The sequence below is a fragment of the Scyliorhinus torazame genome, chromosome 1 (assembly GCF_047496885.1).
Source record: "Scyliorhinus torazame isolate Kashiwa2021f chromosome 1, sScyTor2.1, whole genome shotgun sequence".
Classification (NCBI taxonomy): Eukaryota; Metazoa; Chordata; class Chondrichthyes; order Carcharhiniformes; family Scyliorhinidae; genus Scyliorhinus; species Scyliorhinus torazame.
In genome coordinates, this window is record NC_092707.1 from 115,665,269 (window position 1) to 115,678,945 (window position 13,677).

The window sequence follows — 13,677 nt, forward strand, 5'->3', positions numbered from 1 at the left end:
TACATCCACCCGAGGAAATAGTCTCTGAACGTCCACTCTATCTATCCCCCTCATTATCTTATAAACCTCTATTAAGTCGCCTCTCATCCTCCTCTGCTCCAAAGAGAAAAGCCCTAGCTCCCTCAACCTTTCCTCATAAGAGCTATCCTGCAAACCAGGCAGCATCCTGGTAAATCTCCTTTGCACCCTTTCCAATGCTTCCACATCCTTCCTATAATGAGGTGACCAGAACTGCACACAATACTCCAAATGTAGTCTCACCAGGGTCATGTATAGTTGCAGCATAACCCCGCGGCTCTTAAACTCAAGCCCCCTGTTAATAAACGCTAACACACTATAAGCCTTCTTCACGGCTCTATCCACTTGAGTGGCAACCTTCAGAGATCTGTGGACATGAACCCCAAGATCTCTCTGTTCCTCCACATTCCTCAGAACCCTGCCATTGACCCTGAAATCCGCATTCAAATTTTTTCTTCCAAAATGAATCACCTCGCACTTATCAGGGTTAAACTCCATCTGCCATTTTTCGGCCCAGCTCTGCATCCTATCAATGTCTCTTTGCAGCCTACAACAGCCCTCCACCTCATCCACTACTCCACCAATCTTGGTGTCATCAGCAAATTTACTGACCCACCCTTTAGCCCCCTCCTCCAAGACATTTATAAAAATCACAAATAGCAGAGGACTCAGCACTGATCTCTGTGGTACACCGCTGGTAACTGGTCTCCAGTCTGAAAGTTTTCCATCCACCACCACCCTCTGTCTTCTATGTGATAGCCATTAACTTATCCAATTAGCCAAATTTCTCTCCATCCCACACCTCCTTACATTCTTCATGAGCCGACCATGGGGAACCTTATCAAACGCCTTACTAAAATCCATCTATCCGGCATCAACTGCTCTACCTTCAGCTACACACTTAGTTACCTCCTCAAAGAATTCAATCAAATTTGTGAGGCAAGACCTACCCTTCACGAATCCGTGTTGACTATCCCGGATTAAGCTGCACCTTTCCAAATGGTCATAAATGCTATCCTTCAGGACCTTTTCCATTATCTTCCCGACCACCGAAGTAAGACTAACTGGCTATAATTACCAGGGTCATTCCTATTCCCTTTCTTGAACAGAGGAACAACATTCGCCACTCTCCAGTCCTCTGGCACTATCCCCGTGGACAGCGAGGACCCAAAGATCAAAGCCAAAGGCTCTGCAATCTCATCCCTTGCCTCCCAAAGAATCCTTGGGTATATCCCATCTGGCCCAGGGGACTTGTCAACCCTCAGGTTTTTCAAAATTGCTAATACATCCTTCCTCAGAGCATCTACTTCCTCCAGCCTACCCGCCTGAATCACACTCTCATCCTCAAAAACATGGCCCCTCTCCTTTGTGAACACTGAAGAAAAGTATTCATTCAACGCCTCTCCTATTTCTTCTGACTCCATGCACAAGTTCCCACTACTGTCCTTGACCGGCCCTACCCTCACCCTGGTCATTCTTTTATTTCTCACATAAGAGTAAAAAGCCTTGGGGTTTTCCTTGATCCGACCCGCCAAGGACTTCTCATGCCCCCTCCTAGCTCTCCTAAGCCCTTTTTTCAGCTCATTCCTTGCTATCTTGTAACCCTCAAGCGACCCTACTAAACCTTGTTTTCTCATCCTTACATACTCTTCCTTTTTCCTCTTGGCAAGACATTCAACCTCTTTTGTGAACCATGGTTCACTCACACGGCCATTTCCTCCCTGCCTGACAGGGACATGCCTATCAAGGACACGCAGTATTTGTTCCTTGAACAAGCTCCACTTTTCATTTGTGCCTTTCCCTGACAGTTTCTGTTCTCATCTTATGCTCCCTAATTCTTGCCTAATCGCATCATAATTACCCCTCCCCCAATTATAAACCTTGCCCTGCCGTATGGCCCTATCCCTCTCCATTGCAATAGTGAAAGACATCGAAATGTGGTCACTATCTCCAAAGTGCTCTCCCACAAACAAATCTAACACTTGGCCCGGTTCATTACCCAGTACCAAATCCAATGTGGCTCCCCCCTCTTGTCGGCCTATCCACATATTGTGTCAGGAAACCCTCCTGCACACACTACAAAAATTGCCCCATCCGAACTGTTCGACCTACAGAGGTTCCAATCAATATTTGGAAAGTTAAAGTCACCCATGACAACTACCCTGAGACCTCCACACCTATCCGTCCCCCTCAACAGTATCCAAAACGGTACCAGTGGAGGGACCAGTGAATGGTCCAGGTAACATTACATGTGGGTGTCTGGGGTACAGGATGCAGGGTCCGGTGACAAGGGGCACCCACTGTGGCCAGGTGTGCATGGGCAGGGGCAGCACGGTGGCGCAGTGGGTTAGCCCTGCTGTCTCACGGCGCTGAGGTCCCAGGTTCGATCCCTGCTCTGGGTCACTGTCCGTGTGGAGTTTGCACATTCTCCCCGTGTTTGCGTGGGTTTTGCCCCTACAACCCAAAAATGTGCAGGGTAGGTGGATTGGCCAGGCTAAATTGCCCCTTAATTGGAAAAAATGAATTGGGTACTCTAAATTTAAAAAAGAAAAGAAAAAAGGTGTGCGTGGGCTGGGCATGTCGGATCGCAGGGGATGTTGGGGGGGGGGATCAATGGGGGAATGGAAGGTCCCGGGGTGGAAAACACCACTAGTTGTCAGTCTCATACCCTCTCCGATTACATCGAATGGATGATGTCTTGGACCCCATGGAGGTTGCCCTCGCGGTGCTGCTGGCATGCAAGACGGCCAGACGCCGGAGAAGGTGGCAGTGGCAGCAGCATCGACAGCGGCTCGAAGCAGCGGTCGATGTACAGGGCCCCCTCCCACATCCTGAGGACTCAGCCACCCTTCAGGCCAGGGAGGGGCCCAGAGAGGGAGGCGGGCGACAGCCCAAGGTGAATTGCTGGTTTCGAACAGATGAAGGACAGCGTGTGCCACAGGAGGCTCCGCCTTAATGAGGTGATGGTGCGGCACCTGTGCCATGTCCTCATTGACTTGGCACCACGGGGCGGAGGAGGATACTCGTTCCTGGTGGCCGTCAATGTCATCACAGCCCTGAACTTCTATGCCTCAGGATCATTCCAGGGTTTGAGCGGGGACTTGTGCAGCATCTCACAAGTTACAGCCACGAGGTCACGGATGCCCTGTTTGCCCGAGCAGAGAATTATATAAATTTTGACATGGACCAGGCCCAACAAGATGCAGCAGGATTATCCGCCATCACTGGGATGCCACAGGTCCAGGGAGTAATAGACGGCACGCATTTCACCTTGTGCGTACCGGGCAGTCAGGGAGTGCCCTACATTCACAGGAAGGGATTCCTGGCATGTATTGCCGGCATTATCTCTTGTGCCCGTAGCCTCTGCAACTCCTCCAATTGGCTATGGTCCTGCTGCAGTGTCGCTGACATCCCCCTCTGAATATCATGGCTGCACCCTAGCGTCTGCATCAGCTCCGGGTAAACCTGGTCCGGGGCTAAGCATCTGACTAGGACCTAGCTGAGTCCTGGGATCCAGCAGACCGCTGACTGCTGTCGCCTGGAGGTTCCTGCCTCCGCCTGATGTACATCAGCAACTATGTGGTACTCACCAGAATGTGCCCCAGAAGCATGTCCACTACTGTCACCCACTGAAGTGTGTGTCTCTGTGCTGGTGGAGGGTGGGCATGACAACTGTGCCACAAATACAGTGGTCTCCTTGGAGCTCCCCTCCGAGGTGTTCTCATGAGAGGCATGGGGGGGACTATACCAGATGGGCCAGCACCGTCGGATGAAGATCCTGTGGGAGAATGGACATGTGGTCAGTGGGAAGGATGGGTCAGTCTGTATGGCAATAACAACTCACGTTTGACAGATCATCTGGGTGGGGACCGGGTGATCCTCACCTCTGCGCCGTGCACCGACCTCTACTACGGGGGTGGGGTGGGATGGGGAGTATGCATGGGGGTACGAAAGAGTATGGGGGAGTGTTGAGGAGTATGGGGTGGGGGGGGGGTCGGAGTAATGGGGGAATAGGGAGATGGGGAGTATGATGGTTAAGTATACCAATTAACATTTGATACTGGGAAGGGTGGCATGGTGGTTAGCACTGTTGCCTCACGGCACTGAGGACCCAGGTTGAATCCCGGCCCTGAGTCACTGTCCATGTGGCGTTTGTACATTCTCCGCGTGTCTGCGTGGGTCTCACCCCCACAACTCAATGATGTGCAGGTTAGGTGGATTGGCCACGCTAAAATTGCCCCTTAATTGGGAAAACAAATTTGGGTACTCTAAATTTATATTCAAAAAACATTCGATACTGGTGACTGCCTCGCCAGGTCGAGTGCCAGGAAGCTCGTGGCAGCTCCCACTCGTTACTGCACTTGGAAACTTTTCCATTAAATCGCGCCGATAATCTTTACGGGCTGAGGAAACAGCGGCTCCCACCACCTTCTCAAGGGCAATTAGTGGTGGGCAACAGTTACTGAGCAAGCCAGCGATGCCCACACCCTGGGAAATAAAAACAAAAACTAATACCACCTTTTCTTGTCTGTTTCTTCCTTACTTTTCTCCCCTCCTCTTATGAAGGAAAACATCAGAACACCAGGTGCCTGGCTATCATGTAATCCCAGGTAGTGAGCATTGGTAGGTTTGTGTCTAATGGAGGCCATCACAGTCCATCCTGATCCTAACCTGGGAACGCTGGTTGATTTTACAGTTCACTAACATAGCCTTACCAAGCCCTAATTGTAGCTTGCTTTGTGTGATCCGGAGATTTCTGTTTTTTAAAATAAATTTAGAGTACCCAATTATTTTTTTCCAATTAAGGGGCAATTTGGCGTGGCCAATCCACCTACCCTGCACATCTTTGGGTTGTGGGGGTGAAACCAACGCAGACACGGGGAGAATGAGCAAACTCCACATGACAGTCCGAAGATATGCAGGTTAGGTGGATTGGACATGCTAAATTGCTCCTTAGGCTGGGGTTACATGGAGGGGGTTTGGAACTTAGGTGGGGTGGTCTTTCAAAGAGTCGGTGCAGACTTGATAGGCCAAATGGCCTCCTTCTGCACTGTAGTGATTCTATGGAAGTGACCCGGGGCTGGATTCGAACCCGGGTCCTCAGTGCTCTGAGGTAGCAGTGCTAACCAATGCACCACGGTGCCACCAAGAGCTTTCTGTTTTAGTGTTGCTTTAAGGTGATGCCTGAAATCCACAGAACTGACTGATCCGAACCCTGTATCAACACACACTGGCAGGAATTCACCTGCCGTTGGGATTCTCTTTTCCCGCCGGCAGCAAATTCCACTGTGGGTTTTCCGATGGCATGTGGTGGCTTCAATGGGAAATCCCATTGACAAGCGGTGGGTGTAGAGAGTCTCGCCGCCAGGGAACGGCACGCCACCAAGAAACACGTGGCTGGGGGACCGGATAATCCACCCTGTTGGCGGGATTCTCCATTCTGCTGCACCCGTTCTCTGGTGCGGCGCGCCCCATCCAGCTTTCTGTCTTTTAACAACCTAACAAATTGGTGATCCTGGCATTCTGGGCTGAATTCTTCGTTTTCCGATGCCGGAAGCGAGAATTGCGATTGAGGTGGAGAATAGCACGCAATGGAAAAATTGCGATTTGCGCCCGGCGCCGATTCCGACGCCATGCTCCAATCCCTCGCTGGCAGTGTTATCAATGTGTGCACCCAGTGCTGTGGTTCCATGCAAAACTGTAATTTGTCATTATGAAATTCCAACAGGGCAGCACGGTGGCGCAGTGGTTAGCACTGCTGCCTCACGGCGCCGAGGTCCCAGGTTCGATCCCGGCTCTGGGTCACTGTCCGTGTGGAGTTTGCACATTCTCCCCGTGTTTGCGTGTGTTTCGGCCCCACAGCCCCAAGATATGTAGGGCAGGTTAATTGGCCACGTTAAATTGCCCCTTAATTGGAAAAAAAGAATTGGGTACTCTAAATTTATTTTAAAAAATGAAATTCCAAAAGGCTTAGACAGGGTAGATTCAGAAGGAGTATTCCCGATGGTGGGGGAGTCCAGAACTAGGGGTAATAGTTTGAGGATAAGGGGTAAACCCTTTAGGACTGAGGTGAGGAGAAATTTGTTCACTCAGAGAGTGGTAAATCTGTGGAATTCACTACCAGAGAAAGAAGTTGCAGCAAAAACGTGTAATTTCAAGAAGGAGCTAGATATAGTTCTTGGGGCTAAAGGGATCAAGGGATATGGGGGGGGGAAGGTGAGATCCAGGGTATTGAACTTGATGATCAGCCATGATCATAATGAATGGCGGGGCAGGCTCAAAGGGCCGAATGCCTCCTCCTAGTTTCTATGTATTAGTGGGTTTGACACTTCATGCTCCATCCCCCGCAATGCTCCATCCCTCTTAGGTGGCAGTCACACAGGTGTGAATTGGTGCAAGTATTTACAAAAGGGGGCAGGGCTGTTGAGGGGGAGCGAGAAGCTGAGAAAAACTCAGAAAATCTCAAAAACCATCAGACTTACTGGGGGCTGGCTTCCTGGGCTGGGTGGAGGATCAGGGATAACTTTGTGCCAAGTCTGTGAGGTTGGGGTGTCCTCCTCAGGATCAGGGTGGCCTGGTGCAAACCGCCATTGCTGCAGTATGTGATTAAAATGCACCCCTTTGGTGCTACTTACAGGCTGCTGGCTGTTCACACTGCTGAGTACTCAATGTGTCCTGTAAATATTCAGAGAGCCTCTGGTCATCTGGGAACCCACCCAGACCGCCACCCAGGAAATCTCAGACCCCAGCAATATCATCACCGGGATAGGTGTGGCCAAGCTTAATCAGCAGCCCACCAGGTACTGCCACTCCTCAGTTCACTCATCAGAAGCACTGCCCCACTGCAGAGGAAGCAGGGGTACAGCAGAACTCACCCCAAACAAAGGACACATGCACTGTGGCCTTTGGCACTCTCCCAGCACACTGCCCCTCTCAGAGCAGGGGCCTCACCGGTGACACTATCAGCTAGCCCACCCCTCAGCACCATGAGCTGTCTTCAAACACTGCCTACCCCCATCCATCCTGCCCCCGGCCAGGAGACCTGACCAGCTCTCTGTCACAACTTATGTGTTACGCCCAGGATCCATATCACACTGCAGCTAAGCTCCCAGCAGATGCGCACTTCCCTCGCTCACCCTCATCTGTAAGGCCAGCCCACAAACAAACCTCTGAGCATCCAGGTGATTGATGGCACACTGTGACCTTCTCCACCGCTCAAACAGTTGCCAGCCTGCTGGCAGGATAACACATGGCCCACCCAGTGAGGACACCCACTCTGGATTCCACTAGGGGAATCAGGACATGGGCCACAGAGCCTATTACTGACACGCGTAGCAGCAGACATCCCTGTTGATAGGGATGGATGGTGAGGATAGAGCAAGGTTTTTCAAACTGCGGGTCATAACCTGCGGGCGGGTGTTTGGAAGGCCATAGAGCTTTTAAATGAAGAATGCCGACTGCGACCGTCTTTTAAATAGAACGATGCAATCTTCCCGCCAGAGGATGTGGCGGAGAGCAGGTCACGCACCCGGCACATACACTGACGTCACACACCCTGTATGTCCGTGCTTTTGGCTCGAAATCACAAGTAGAGATTCCTCTATTTTCTAGCTGCGAACAAGCAAGACAAAAGGACTGTGAAGAACTCAAGATGGACAGTTTTAAACAGAAAAATTTGAAATCGGGAAGAAAGAAATGTAAAGATGATTACTTGAGGTATGGCTTTGCTAATTGTGCCAATGCAAATCTGGATGCAAAGCCTATGTGTTATATGCAGCACTGGAAAATGAAAGTTTAAAACCCTCAAAACTTCAAAAACATTTGAAGACTAATCATGGAGAATTCGAGGACAAACAGCGAGAACTGAAATTATCAGTTTTTAAAAAATAAATTTGTAGTACCCAGTTCATTTTTTCCAATTTAGGGGCAATTTAGCGTGGCCAATCCACCTACCCTGCACATGTTTGGGTTGTGGGGGTGAAACCCACGCAAACACGGGGAGAATGTGCAAACACCACACGTACAGTAACCCAGAGCCGGGATTCGAACCTGGGACCTCGGCGCCGTGAGGCAGCAGGGCTAACCCACTGTGCCACCATGCTGCCCTCTGCTGAAGTTTGAAATCATCAGTTGAAGTCCTTAGCTGAAATTAATATTGAATGACAAAGCAAGTGAGGTTGTGAGGACCAAGCAGTCTCACCTGTCGCATTAAAGGTAAGTGAAAATGGTGGGTTGTGAAGGTTGGCCAGTGTGGATCCTGAAGGTCAGCAGGTTGGTAAAAGCGGGTCCCAGGAAGAAAAGTTTCAAAAACATTGGGATGGAGGATCACAGGCCCAGTGCCACTCACTGATGGGAAGAAGGATGCAGTGCAAAAGACTACATATCGAGGGAGCCGGGTGAGGGGTGATGGGTGGGGGAATGCGTTGAGGGTGGTGTGCAGTGGATGATGTAACCTGGTGACTTTGGATGGTCAAGGGAATCCACATCTTGCTGATATTTCTGGCTATTCGCACAGAATGTGTGTCCCCCACCGAGTACCTGTTCATCAGGGGCTGCCCTTCATAAAAATGAAGGGGGTTCCACTCCCTGAATGTGCAATTGGTGTGTGATCAAAACCTGCACATCATGCTTGTCTGCGCCCGATACCCAGGCAGCATGCACCACGCAAACATCCTAGTGCACTCTTAAGTTCCCTGCATCTTCAAAATGCTTCCTCAGCTGAGGGGTTGGGTCTTGGGCGACAAGGGTTACCTGCTAAGGTCATGACTGATGACATCTGTCTGGAGGACCCAGTCCGACGCGGAGACATAGAACACAGAACATACAGTGCAGAAGGAGGCCATTCGGCCCATCAAGACTGCACCGACCCATTTAAGCCCTCACTTCCACCCTATCCCAATAACCCCTCCTAACCTTTTTGGACACTAAGGGCAATTTATCATGGTCAATCCACCTAACCTGCACGTCTTTGGACTGTGGGAGGAAACCGGAGCACCCGGAGGAAACCCACGCAGACACAGGCAGAACGTGCAGACTCCGCACAGACAGTGACCCAGCGGGGAATCGAACCTGGGACCCTGGCGCTGTGAAGCCACAGTGCTCGCCACTTGTGCGACCGTGCTGCCCTTTATAACGGCGCCCATGCAGCAACCAGGAGCATCATCGAAATTGCTGGCTTTGGAAGCAGACCAAGACAGGCCAGCAGCACGGTTCGATTCCCGTACCAGCCTCCCCGAACAGGCGCTGGAATGTGGCGACTAGGGGCTTTTCACAGTAACTTCATTTGAAGCCTACTTGTGACAATAAGCGATTTTCATTCATTTCATTTCATTTTCATTGGCCTCCTCAAGACGCGCTTCCAGGCGTGGCACGGTGGTGCAAAGGTTAGCACAGCTGCCTCACGGCGCCGAGCACCCGGGTTCGATCCCGGTCCAAGGTCACTGTTCATGTGGAGTTTGTACATTTTCCCCTTGTCAGCGTGGGTCTCACCCCCAACCCAAAGATGTGCAGGTTAGATGGATTGGCCACATTAAATTGCCCCTTAATTGGAAAAAACATTTTTTTTGGAGAAGATGTGCTTCCAATGCCTGGACTGCTCTGGTGGGGGCTCTCCAATGTAGCCCGAAGAGAATCTCCAGTATCGTGCTGGCATGTTGCGTCCTGTACAACATCACACAAAAGAGGGGCGACATGCTGGAGGAGGAGGAAGAAGAATGCCATGCCTCACCTGAAGAGGAGGATGTCCAAGGTGGCGCGATCGTGGAGCACAGGCTGGCAGGCAGACTGCCCAACCGGTGTTCCAGGCCCACCGCACATGGGGCAACCTCATCACCTCCCGATTTTCCATCCATGTGGCCTGGCGACTGGCAACTCTGCTGCTCTATCCCACCTCTCCATACCCCCCCCCCCAATTCAAAATGAAACCCCCTTTCCCATTACTGTTTATCCCTTCTCTCTCCCCTAATCCTTCACTCCATCTTCACCTTAGCCCTCCACTCCTTCCCACTACCCCATCCGAGGTCCTGCCAGCAACATCACAGGGTGTTGGTCCTGGGCAGGCAGTGTCAGTGGGTCATGTCTATGGGATGGAGGATGAACACGACTCGCTGGGAGATGAGCTCTGGTACTCCTCATTGTTTGACAAAGTCTGACTCCTGCCTTCAGGATCACATTTCACTGTCCACCCGGGTGATCCCTGCATGTGTGCTGGCCATTCCATCTCACTGGCCCATATTTCCTTGGGTGGGGGGTGTGGGGGGGCGGTCAGGAGATGATGAACAATTAGGGATCACTCACTGGGTGAGCTGTCATACAAGGCGGGCTCACATTTCTGGTGCCGTGCCCTGCCACTTCTCTCTCAGGGTGATATCATGTGGGCCGTTCATGTGTCATTCTGCCCCACCCCCCACACCGTCACATCCTCTACACTCAGGCCCAGCCCATCCTAATATCCATCAGACAGAGGTTGAAGGCAAAAGTATTTAAAAATTGCTGTGCCCTAACCCCTAACTATCATCCATGTGCTGCACCCAAGTGTCATCTATCATTCTTATCTTACATGGCTTACCACTCCTAGGTGTAACCTCAGATAGCACGTCAGAGGTGGAGGCGGCCTACTGCGTATCTCACCCTCTAACCCGAGATGCCTTTGTCAGCCGTCCTCTGAAGGGCCTGGGCGTAGATGGCTAGGCTGTCTTTCAGGTGCCTCAGGTGATGGGATGCCACCCTGTTCTGCCTGCTGCCCATGTTATGCCCCAATGTCAGGTGGAGGGGATTTGGAAGGGCTGAGATGATCCAGTACTTTCCTGTGGGAGGCACAGGCATGGGACGCATCACTTCCCCCTCCAGATGGTGCTCGATGGCCACTAGGCTACTCCATCGGATAGAGGTGATGCCACAGTGAGCTCCAGAGGCTCCACCATCACCGGGCACTGCCAGTCAGGATGCCCGCTGTTGACTCAACTTGGGTCTTGATGCTCTCATCCATGGAGCATGTTGACAGTGTCAGGCCCTTTAACGAGGGAGACATGACCCTTACTGCCTCGGTCATTCTCTCTGTGCCTGTAACATGTCCCAATCTTCACCAGAATACCTCGCTCTTCACCAGGATACCTCTCTTCACCAGAATACTGCTCTCTTCACCAGAATATCACACTCTTTTTCTTTCTTTTTTAAATTTAGAGTACCCAATTATTTTTGTTTTCCAATTAAGGGGCAATTTAGCGTGGCCAATCCATGCACATCTTTGGGTTGTAGGGGTGAAACCCACGCAGACATGGGGAGAATGTGCAAACACCACACGGACAGTGACCCAGGGCTGGGATTCGAACCGGTCCTGAGCGCCAGTCCCAGTACTATCCACTGCGCCACATGCGGCCCCCACATCACACTCTTCTGTGGAATATCTCATTCTTTACCAGTATATCTCACTTTCCACCAGACTATCTCACACTTCGGTGGAATATCTCATTCTTTTCAAGAATATCTCAATCTTCATCGGCATATCTCACACCAATTTAATCTGTCTCTTCAGTATATCTCACTCCACCGGAATATCTCACTCTTCACCAGTGCATCTCACACTTCACCAGTATATCTCACTATTCACCAGTTTATGTCACTTTTCACCAGTATCTCTCACACTGCACCAGTATCTCTCACTCTTCATTAGAATATCTCACTAGTCTCCAGTGTATCTCACTCTTCACCAGAATATCTCACTCTTCATCAGTATACCCAACACTTCACCAGTATATCTCATTCTCCATCAGTGTTTCTCATTCTTCAACAATGCATCTCACTCTTCACCAGTATATCTTATTCTACATCAGTATATGTCACTCTTCCCCAGTATATCTCACTCTTCACCAGTGTCTCTCACTCTTAGAATATCTCACTTTTCACCAGTATATCTCACACTTCACCAGTGTCTATAACTGACCTCCTCCCAACGCTCCGCGAGATAGTCTAGGAACGGTTGCCACTGCCTGAGAAACCCCTGCACAGACCCTCGCAAGGCAAACTTTATCCTCCCCAGCTTGATGAACCCTGCCATATCATTGATCCAAGCTTCCACACTAGGGGGCTTCGCATCTTTCCACAGTAACAAAATCCTCCGCCGGGCTACCAGGGATGCAAAGGCCACAATACTGGCCTCTTTCACCTCCTGCACTCCTGGCTCATCCGATACCCCAAATAATGCTAATCCCGGGCGTTCACCACCTTGGACATAGTCCTCGCAAAACCCCTCCAAAACCCATCCGGCGCCGGGCACGACCAGAACATATGGACGTGATTTGCTGGGCTCCCCGAGCACCTCCCACACCTGCCCTCCACCCCAAAGAACCTACTCAACCTCGCCCCTGTCATATGCGCTCTGTGAGTAACTTTAAACTGTATCAGGCTGAGCCTGGCGCAAGAGGAGGAAGAATTAACCCTACTCAGGGCATCAGCCCACAGACCTTCAGCTATCTCCTCCCCAAGCTCCTCCTCCCACTTGCCCTTTAACTCCTCCACCGAGGCCTCCTCCTCTTCCTGCAGCCTCCTGGCAAATCGCTGAAACCTTGCCTTCTCCAACCCATACACCCGAAATCACCCTGTCCTGAATCCTACGTGCCGGAAGCAGCGGGAATTCCCTCACCTGCCACCTCACAAACGCCCTCACTTGCATGTACCTGAAAGCGTTTCCCGTGGGTAGCCCAAACTTCTCCTCCAGCGCCCCTAGGCTCGCAAACGTCCCATCGATGAACAGGTCCCCCATTCTTCTAATCCCTGCCCGATGCAACTCCGAAACCCCCCATCCATCCTTCCCGGGACGAACCGATGATACTCCCGAATCGGGGACCAAACCGAGGCTCCCACCCCGCCCCTGTGTCGCCTCCACTGCCCCCAGATCTTCAGCGTCGCCGCCACCACCGGACTCGTGGTGTACCTTGTTGGCGAGAGCGGCAGTGGTGCCGTCACCAGCGCCCTCAGGCTCGTGCCCACACAGGACACAATCTCTAGCCTCTTCCACGCCGCCCCCTCTCCCTCCACTACCCACTTACAGATCATCGCCACATTGGCTGCCCAATAATAGCCACACAGATTCGGCAGCGCCAGCCCTCCCCCTGTCCCTGCTACGCTCGGGGTCTTATTCGCCCACACAAATCCCATGATGCTCCTGCTTACCCATTTGAAAAAGGCCTTGGGGATCAAAATGGGAAGGCACTGGAACACAAAGAGAAACCTCGGAAGGACCGTCATTTTGATCGACTGCATCCTACCCGCTAGTGAGAGTGGCAGCATATCCCATCTTTTAAAATCCTCCTCTATCTGCTCCACCAACTGCGTCAAATTGAGCTTGTGCAGGGCCCCCCAACTCCTAGCTACTTGGATCCCCAGGTACCGAAAGCTCCTTTCCCCCTCTTCAGCGGTAGCTCGTCTATCCCCCCTTCCCTGGTCCCATGAATGCACCACAAAGAGCTCACTCTTCCCTACGTTGAGTTTATACCCCGAAAAGTCCCCAAATTCCCTCAGGATCCGCATGACCTCCGCCATCCCCTCCACTGGATCCACAACATACAACAACAGGTCATTGGCATACAACGACACCCGGTGTTCCTCTCCCCCCCGAACCAATCCCCTCCATTTCCTGGACTCCTGTCCACCCTCAGTGCC

At 51.5% G+C, this 13,677-nt stretch overlaps 1 long non-coding RNA gene across 1 annotated transcript in view; it reads right to left on the reverse strand.

Moving 5' to 3' along the window:
* LOC140429637 (uncharacterized) overlaps positions 1–3,783 on the reverse strand; it is an 80,559-nt gene extending 76,776 nt beyond the window's left edge. Inside the window, exon 1 of the long non-coding RNA XR_011949150.1 lies at positions 3,609–3,783. This is a non-coding gene — a long non-coding RNA (uncharacterized lncRNA). The remainder of the gene's footprint in view (positions 1–3,608) is intronic.
* Between the last annotated feature and the right edge of the window lie 9,894 nt (positions 3,784–13,677).